Here is a 10,602-nt window from a genome sequence, read left to right as displayed (position 1 = left end):
AAAAAACTACCATTAATCAGTGCATGAGATGCAAATAAATCACTTGCTGACACCTAGTCAATATTATCAGTTCTACCCCCACTCTTTACTGTATGGTAGTGTGCCTTGTTTGTTGTACACTATTTAAACCCTGACTGGACAAAATGATTAATTTCTTCAGAGCCTTTCTGTGGCACTCATAAGACATCAGTTCCTGCACTACACATTCATACCAACTATCTGAGATAAGTGCATATTGATATTCCTTTCCAGAGATAGCAGGTGCAATGCCAGAAATCCACAAGCTGATTTAGTGCTATATTGTGCTTTATATGTGAGGGGAAGAAGAGCTTGCTGCATTTGCAGCTGTGAAGTCTCAGCATTGGTGTGTGTTGTTCCCAAGTCCCATCTCCAGGGTGTTCACAGCTCAGGGAAACCCTTACCAGGTGGGGGTTCAGTAACCAGCATAGAATCACTGTGTGCCAGGAGCATGCAGGAAAACAATTCTCCAGGTCACTAAGCACGAGGACAACTTTTTTTATTCCTGCAACACCCTGCCTCATCCACTCAATCCTATCCAGAAAGAAATGAGCTGGGATTTAAACATTTTTCTCTCTACAGAAGTTGCAAGGCCACCAACTGCTGGAGCACTGGGAAGTTTTGAATGACCACCCCAACACTCCCTTGTCCTGCTCTGCCCTGAGCATCCCCTGCAGGCAGATAAGGTGTCAGAGTACTGGGGCAGAGCAGCCCTTCCTGCTTTAACTCAGAATGTATTTTCTTTTTTAATCCTTCAAAAAAAAAAAAATCCTCCTTAATTCTTCTATTACATACCACCTTCCTCAATGCCATATACTTCCTTACAAGAGTTCCATGGGTGCAAGGGCTGTAAACTTCCTCATGGAAGTTCTGAAAAAGGATCCAGAACTTCCCCAAATATTTTCAGATATTTACTGACAACTGAAGAACAGGAGGATTCAGTTATTTCCTCTGCTCTGCTTGGGGGCTGGGGTGGATCCAGGAGGGAGAGTTTCCCTGCTCATGTGCTCTGACTCTCTCCTGGCAAAACCTACACAATCAAAAGTTTCAGATGCAGGAAAAGTCTTGTTTAGCTCCAGGGCTGGATCATACCCACTGTGAATAAAACTTCTACAAAGTTTGCTGCACAAATGAAACCTGAGAAAACCAAACTGAGCAGACAGTTTAAAAGTGGATTTAGTTTTCAGAATTTCATATTAAGTAGTCAGAAATAATACTCTGGATACAAAAGCTACTCTTCCTCTTACCTGCTTCTAGGAATATCTGTGGATTGTATTATGAAGTGTCAGATCATCTTTTAGTTGAGCAAACCAATGTGTTTTCCTCTTGTTTCATTCATCATGCTACAAAAAATACACTAAAGTGGATATTTAAACTCATATTAATCAATACTTAAATGGCTTCATGGAGACTTGAACTAAAATAATACGTAAGTCCAATTTGAAAATTCAGTTTAAAAGGAAAACAGGGAAATATTAAAAAAATCTAAAATGTGACAAAACCTGACTTAGCAATGTGCTGAATATTTCACTATTCTGATGTGCTCCACACAGAACTGATGGGGATGATACCATAACACCACAGGAGGATAGACATACATATACAAGCATGTGAACTTGGCTTCCAAAACAGCTGGTAAAATATGAGAGAGGAAAGAGAAAAGGATAAATTTCAGATTAGTTTGTTATTAAATAAACCAATGTAACCTATCTCTTCTCATCCCCTAAATAAACATTTACATATATATATATAATTTAGTTAATGGAGGTGGTTTTTATTATTTTGTGTGTTTGTTTGTTTTTCCTTTTAAACAAAGCTTAAAGTTGAGCAAATATTATTCAGGGACAATTTTGGTTAAATTGATCTTGGGCTAAAGGAATGAACTGGCAGATTCTTGAAACTGCTGCCAGGTCTAATCCCCTGAGATGAGGAGCCAGGGACAGCTGTAACTTGATGCATCTTATCAATCATAAAATAAAATTCTGTGCAGACTGCAGAGTGAGCACTGCTTCTCAGCACAGTCCTTCTGGCACTGTAAGGTGTTTAATTGCAATGTGATCCTCACTGTCAAAGATACATGAACTTTTCAAATGAAAGGGCAGGGAAGTCTGGGAATCTCTTACTCCTCAAACCTATTGCTAGTAATATTGCTGCTATTCCCACTGCAGGCATCATGACCATGATACAAAGCACTAAGTGTTTGAAGAACTGAGGTTTCAATCAGTCTCCATATGCCCAAATAAAGGGTAGATGAAAAGCATAAGAAAATATATTCTGAGCCTCGAAACAAGCAGTAAACAATGGATTTTATACAATGACTTCTGTGCTGGAGAGGAAACTCACTCATTCTTTTTTATAATTCCACACATTTCCTCCCACATTTCACATTTCTTGTTGACACAAAGCATAGTATTGTTTTATCTCCTTGTCTCCCCATTCTGTTATGATGTAAAGCCTTCCCTACCTGAGTAATATCAGCTCAATCCATCACTGCAGCCTAATGCTCTCATCAGAGGCAGGCAGCCTGGCTCCATTTCTCCTCTAGAACACCTCCCAACCCCTGCAGGCTGGGCTGTGCACTGGGGAGGGTCCAGCCCTGCAGTCTGACACACAGGGGGTGCAGGCTCTGCAGCTGCCACTCAGGGGCCACTGCTCTCTCAGTGACCTCCCCTGCTCACTTCCCTCTCACGTGCCTTTACTGACTTCCTCTAACTCCCTCTACCTGTCAGCTATTTCTTACTCTGCTTCCATAACCCAATTCATTAAGGGGAGCCCAGCTTCAGGTACATGTATATCCAGAACCAACAAAAGCTATGTGGAAAGTCCAAAACCATTCAAGTATATGTTTCAATTTATTTCAATTTATAGCTGTGGTTTACCCCATAAATTCACAATGATAGCAAATGCTTGCTCATCTATTTCCACTTCTGGGAAACTGAAACCAATTTGCATGCACACATAGATTACAGAGCAAGAAAATGTGTGTCTAATTAACATCAACAAATGGCTAATTATGAACAATAAACATTGGATGAAGGGAACCAGTCTGCAAAAGAGGCATGGGGGATGCCAATTTGATCATATAAATCTTTGATCAAATATTTCAGGGCAGCTAACACCAACAGGAGCAAGGTAACTACTGGCTGCAAGGTTTTCTCAGGTCTGTAGATATTTCTTTCTGACAGGAGCATCTCAACCCAGCCCCACATCTCACAATGGAAGCAGAAACAGGGAAAAAATGGTTGGTCATTTAGGAGGAAAGGTTCTGTTTGAATCAAAATATCTATATGACACACCCCCCACCAAAAACTGGAAAAAACTGAGCACACCTGAAGTTTAAAACCTAGTATTGTTACAGGTCTTCCTATGCTGGGCTGAGGTCTCTCCAAATATTGTCTTACATCCAAGCTAAAACCTTCTGAAAATACTTGGAGCTTTTTGTTTGTTTGTAGTTGGTTTTGCTATTTTGGTTGGTTTTTGTTTTTTTGGTTTTTTTTTCCCATTTCAGTGTTTCTCTGTGTTTCCAGAAAACTCCAGAGGTATTCTCCAGATCACCTTTCTTTTATGATATCTGAAAACTGTTTCTTTTCCTTTAAGGCAGTTGTGAAACAGTACACTTTAAACCTTATCCAAATGTTTTGGAAGACTGAGCAGATGACAAAGCAAGTTTCATTCTCAATTTCTCTTTGTCCATTAAAGGATTACCAAGGAAGTAAGCAGAATGTAGCCAGATTTTGGGGGCTTTTTCTAATTAAATTCAACTTTTTACCTCTTTTTATTACTTGTTGGAAATGTCCTGTCTAACATTTAAGAGTTAAGAATCCCAAGCCTAGCAGATGAAGAGATTGATTTACTCAGTAGCAGCACAATCCTTGAGCCAAAATTCTCTTTAATACAATATTTTCTAATAATGTCTATGTGTTATTCCCCAGTTCCTATACTTTTACTGCCAGATAAATACTTCATGGCTGTGGGAATGGTATCTAGTGTGATTACTTAAAAGAGACAATGCCCTTTTTTCATGTGTTAGTATGTGATAAAAATCAGATAATGAAATACTGATTATTTATAATGCATTTGGGGCATGGGAATTTATGGTGTGCAACTGCTGGTGTCACTTACAGAGTATACAACCCCAGGGGTGATGCCAGCAGCAATTCAGGTTTTATATAAAAAGCAGACACCAGCTTGGCTCTTTCCCATCCCCACACTGGGTGCAACTGAATGGGGGACAGCACTTTGCAATTGAGTTTTCAGTGGCCCTCAGATTCCTCTATTCTCCTCATAAATACTGTGTCACATACTGTACAGATAGCCCATATTAAAAATGTTTTATAATGTGTTTATAAATTATTTATACAATTCTTATCTCCTTTACTGTCCTGAGCTTCTGTATGAAGAAAAAAACCAACAAATTCAAATTAAAAGCATCTGTGTTTCATCTTGAATAGTTTTTCCATCTCATTGAGGGTTTCTGTTCTTTAACATTATGTTTTCTTCCAAATCAATATGTATATTTTACCAGGATCAAAAACTGTTGCAATGCTGACTTATACTGCTAGGATAAATATATTCATTATTCTCAACTGAACAGCAATATCCAAGACACCTTCCACCATCCAGACACCAGGAATTATCAGTGGCAAGACAGATTATAGCATGAGATAAATGTGAACTTCTAATGAGCTTCCTCAATTTAAAAAGGAAAAAAAATCCAGTCAAAAATTCCAGTTACAAAATGTAAGATATCCTCATCTCTACCCCTGGTTTTGTAACACAAATTTGCTTAGCTCACATGATCCCAGTGCCTGACAGGAGCACAATGTACAGACACTTTTTCTTTTTTACAAGGATTTGAACATTTTGTGGCACATGTATCTTAGTTGTACGTAGCAATTTTTAAACATGCAGCACCTATTAAAAGGTGAATACAATTGCTTAGAGTTGCTTAGGAGGAGATGAATTGTTTGGTGGGTTGAATTTTAAACTCTTTCAACTGCACAGTAAGAGGAGTTTATCAAGTGGATGTCAATACTTGGGAAGAGAGGAAAATTTTGAAAGTGTAAACTTCTGTTTTAAATACACTTCTATTTTATATACATTATTAGTTTTTGGTGGTAGCCTGTTCCCAGGGCCTCCATACATCTGCTGCATTTGAGCAATAAGTGGAGATTTATCTGCAAAGAGAAACCAGGTGGATTTACATGCCTCATGTAACCATTTAGAATTTGGCTAAAATACTGAAAGATATCTATGAAGATAATAAATTTGTCCAATATTAAGAATAATTTTCTCTCTAGTTTTTGTCTCTTTTTGACTACCTAAGTATGTGGGTAAATACACAAAAGGTGCACAGAAAGTTCATCTATTAATATCAGACTTCTCATGCATTAATTATAGGTATATGTTCAATCCCTTCTTGTTAAATGAGAAACATGACAAGAAGCACCAGAAAAATTTAGTGTCCCAGATGTGCTAGACTGTCTGGTGGCAGTGCATTGCAGAAGGCACTGTATATACCTCACAGAAATTAAAATAATACTTGCAGTACTCTAAGGCAACCACCAAACAATTTCAGAGATCTGTAGAAGTCTTGCCCTTATGCCATTGATAGATCCTGTCCTTGTTGCTAATTCTTAAACTGTTTCAAAAATGTTGCAGGGAAGAATTGGCACATGGTCTCGAAGGTGGGTGGATGAAAGGTTCCAAGCAAACATGGCACAGGAGCCAAAATTCAGAGGTCAAAATCATAAACTCTTTGGTGAAGAATACCTATTTATTCAGTGCTATTGAATGTATCCTGAAGGGCCAATTTAAAGAAAGTACAGCAAAGACTATTTCAGCCCAGGATGCCAAAGCATTGCTGTTCTCCCATGTTCATGTTTTTGTTTAACCCAAAGTTGGGCTTGCACTGCTGCCACTGGAGCATCACTGCTTTTTACATGCAGCATTTAGTGAAAAAGTAGAAAATCACCTTTGGCAGCAGCCACTAGCAATCTATGTTAAGTATCATTAAATTGCATAGCCCTCTTACTGGGTTTTAAATGGAGACAGACTTAAATGAACTTGCTGCTGCTCCTAGAAAGTATTTCACAGCAATTCTTGTTCAAGCACAGAGAACTGGAGCTGCAGCCACACAATCCATTGAGCAGAGCTCTTCCTTCCTGAGCAGCAAATGGATATGCAGCCTGTGTCTCTCCAAGGAATTCTCATCTGCAATTTAATACTCTGAGTACCCTGGGAACCTGTATGTTATTAGACAGTAGTTACTGCAATGTTTAAATTAATTCATGGAACAGTACAAGTTCCTGTGAGTGTAATTACATGCACGTGGGTGGTGTTTGGATAAATGACTCCCACACCTGTCCACACCACTGCTGCAAATATCAAAAAGATTATTAAAAGGCAAACATCTTACCTGCTCCCAACAACACACCACAACAGCATTTTCCCTTCCCTCTCCTCCACTCCAGCTGATGCTCTCAAAGACACATCCTGGCAGTTACCAGCCACAAATAAGCTCTGAAGGCTCTGCTGGGGTCTAACAACAAGCCCTAATCCTGCCTGGCATCCTGTGATAAATAAGTTGTTAGAAGCTGCTAGAAGCTGGATCAATGCAAAGAAACATCACCCCAACGAAATATGCACAGAAATTTTGCAAAGCAGGAAGATGCTGAGAGAGAAATGGCATTGTCAGAGCCTTAACAGCATCCAAGCAGCTGTGCCTGGTCCTTGGCAATCCCAGTGCAATGTCAATAGAGTTACTCCAAACCTTTCAAAGTCTCTCAGCACTGCAAAAATAGCTATGAATACTACCATCTAAAAATACTGCAGTAATTCATCCTCATTCCCCCTCCCCACACCCACTCTGGGCTGTTGCATTTACACTCTGTTTGCATTTTACCATTTAGGGCAGCAGCTGAACATTTGCAATGAGATGTTAACAACTCTGTGCTCACAGGGTACTTATCTGTCTTGGCATCATCAATTGTACAGCTCAATTACTTAAAAGAATGAAAATTTTCAGCTCCTATTTGGACTGAACAGCACACTATAAGTAGGAATCCTACAGATTTGTCTTCCCCTGTCCAATCCCTGAATCATGTCACAAAGCACAAATGACACAGTTATCTTGGATTTGTTCTGGGTGGTCGTGGACCAAAAAAAGTAAAGATGAAGGTAAATATTCACTTAGAACAGCTGTGAACTGAAATGCAGGGCTCTGAGTCCTTTTGAAATAAGAAACAGTCATGGTCAAGTGATTGCATAAATGAAGTGAAGATTGAATGGTATGAAAATCACTGAGTTTTTTTCACTCCTGGCTTCCAAGTTTGGCAAGGAAATAAAAAAGCTGAAGAAAAAAAAGTAAAATGTGAGATCGAAAGTTTTTTCATCAAAATATTCATATTTTTTTAAGATCTCATGCAATTTTTTATTAATGTGGATTTTAAAATCCATCCACTTTCAGGTCTTTGCTTAATAACTGGAACATTTTAAAGAACTCTGATTTACACTAAAAATATTCTGCACAGCTCTAACCAGAATACTCATGAGTTCTCCTCTGTGACAGCTACTCCCTCTACAGCTTTTGGCAAGTGACTAAGGATGAAACTTTGTCTAGTAAAGTCAGAGGGTATTTGAGTGCTGCTTTAAATGAGGCCAACATTTCATAATCTGATCATTGCCATCTACAGTAAAGCAATCAGGCATGCCTGAAGAGCAAGAACTTGTAACATCATTTATAATTGACATATAAAATCATATTCTAAAATGCAACATTTTCAGTCCTAAACTGTATTTGCTCTAGTAAATAGATACTTCATGATCATCAGAGATCACCAGTATTGTTTTTCTTAATTACATTTGCAAGTAATTAATGCCATTGCTGCCTTCATGGATTTGAAGTATTCCCTGAATGTTCCTGTACTGAGCAAAAGGGGAATACAGTGATAACATAATCTAATTGCAAAGTCAAATTGTAAAGATTTTTAATAGCAACCACTCTAGAGCACTTTTAATTTTCTGTCTGCTTCATGAGCATTAAATAATTATTTCTCACATCACCCATGTGAGTGGGTTGCAGCACTCCTGTCTGTAGGCTTGGTACTGAAATGCTGAGCAGTGGATGCCTGAGAGGTGTTTCAGACACAGCCAGTGCTGCAGAGGAGTGCTGGGGTTGTTGATGGCATCTCCCTAGCAGCATCCATGGAAATTTGGTACACGGTCTGGAATCAGATTTCTGTAGGCAGAGAAACTCTGAATGAAGAGATTTTCCAATGAGCAGATGAAACCTTGGGAAATCATGGGATGCCATCTGCTTTACTCTACATTTTAGCACCTCATGTTCTAAATACCTGCTTTCAAATGCATCTTTTAGAATATTATCTCTAGGAGCCAAATTATGGTCAAAGTTGAGGCCAGAAGAAGAAAGAAATGTAAGGACTTAGGTGAAACAGTTGTCACTATCTGAAGAAGGACAAGCCTTCTTGCACATGTTACTTGTGGGAATGCACAATAATCTTTCCCAAGGCAATAACAATTTTATTAGCAAAAGGAGCTCAGTGAGACTACCCACTTTCTCTTGCAGTAAAAAACTTCTTCAACCACATACTGCCATGAGGGCTGCAGAATTATTTGCTCTGATGAAGGCAGATTCACAGGCTGTCACTGCTGTCCTGAATCTAAGCAAAAATCTGGCTCCAGCAGCTCTGCTTGTGTGTGAAAAGGTGAGGAACTCACATAAAGGATTATCCCCAGAAATTGTTTTCCACACAACTCAAATTTTTCTCAGAAGATATGTTGATAAACTATTTTATAAATTGTTTAAAGCTTACATTGGTAAAATCCAAATCAAGAGTGGGGAGATGGTTAATGGAATAGGAGAAAGTTTTTAATTCAAGTCAATAGCCTTTCTTTGAGCTCTTACAATGTTTAAGTCAAATCTATTTTATGGCCTCAAACTTTCACTTTTTTAAAATGTTACAGACAGTCTAACATTTACTTCAGAGTACTCTGTTTCTGTTCATGAAAGGAAATTTTGTTTATATCACCTGGACAGAAGCCTAGTGAGCCTAGGCAGGTGGAACTTTAAATTTTTTTTCTGTCTTTCAGATAACCACTTGAGTCATCTTTCAATGGAATCTGCCCTATTAGGTTCAGACAGAAATAAATTAATCATGTTTTGAGGGTAAGTCAAAAAACCTCAAAACAAAGTAAGATTTACTATGTGTTCTAGTCCTATCAAAGGGAGAGGCTTGGAAAAGGAGTTGGAGAAACTTGTTATTAAGAGGTTAATGTGTCTGTCAGACTGCTAAATCATCGTGCCAGTAGACTCAATGAAATGACAAATTGAACTATAAAGAAACACACAAGCAATCACTCTTTAAGCTAAGTATTGAAGGACCAGTTTTCATTGTTTCTTCAGTGTTTCTGTAGACCTGAATGATTCCAATGCAAACTCTGAATCACCTATGAGAGTTTAACAAAAGACAAATTTCTTTCTCAACTTTTTAATGCCTGTCTGAGGCAGCTGCCAGAGCTCTGACACTCACCAGCCATTTTAACTCTCCACCATATTTTTATTTCCAACTAATCACCATTAAGTATGTAGAAGATTCTTTTTTAATGAAATTATGTCAGACCAGGAGGAATGAGAGAGGAAGGAATTCACAAAATTCCAGAATAAATAATTCTTGGTTTAAACAAATACAAAAATAATTTTTCATTTATGTGAGATGCATGGGGTCTATCTGTATGAAACATTATGCAAAGGGAATCCTTTAAGCATATATTTTTTTAGGTCTTCTTCCCCTTCCATTTTCCTGCTGTTATTGTAGAATGGGCAGAATATTCAAAAATATCAACACAGCAAAATTAGGCAAAGTAACCTTATTATTGAAAACTGTTTGACAAAGAGTAATAAAAAATTATTCATATCTTTAATATTTTTGAAACCTTTTGAGCTCATTCAGGCCACCTGTATAACACCATCTCCTCCCTCATTTTTGCCCAATAAGAAAAAAAAAATTCTTGAAAAACAAATCCCTTCTAATCTCTTATTCAGCTTCTATCAGAATTCCACTGACCACTGCTCTCCACTTGTCCTTCCACTTTGGGACCTCTCATGTGCTTCAATACTTTCCTTCTCCTGTGCTGGCTTTTCCCTGCTCCCAGTTCTGTTCCTTTTTTCTGTGCTTTTCTCCTTAATGTTGCTGAGTCTGATTCCACAAGGTTTTGCTAATTACCAGGCACAGAATTCCTATGAGGCTGAATGACAATGCCTGATGGACAGGTAAAATTAAAGAGAGAAAGCCTAATTAGCTGGATTGGGCCCCTGCAGGATTCAAGACCAGAGGTGCCTTTAGGGCACAGGTATCCCTTAGCAGTGTTCCTCTCTCCAAAAGGGGAGCAGGCAGGTGAGGCTGTGTCACCTGTGGCTCTGGGACTGGCACTGCTGGTGGCAGTTTGACCAACACCCCCTCCAAAGCTACCAGAGCTCTGTGCTTTTCTCAGGCCTCCACAAAGCTGTAGTCTGAGCAATTTATGATTTCTACAAAAAAAAAAAAATCAATATGAAAACATTCT

The sequence above is a fragment of the Haemorhous mexicanus genome, chromosome 14 (assembly GCF_027477595.1).
Source record: "Haemorhous mexicanus isolate bHaeMex1 chromosome 14, bHaeMex1.pri, whole genome shotgun sequence".
In the NCBI taxonomy this organism is placed as follows: domain Eukaryota; kingdom Metazoa; phylum Chordata; class Aves; order Passeriformes; family Fringillidae; genus Haemorhous; species Haemorhous mexicanus.
Note: the sequence above shows the minus strand (reverse complement) of the source record.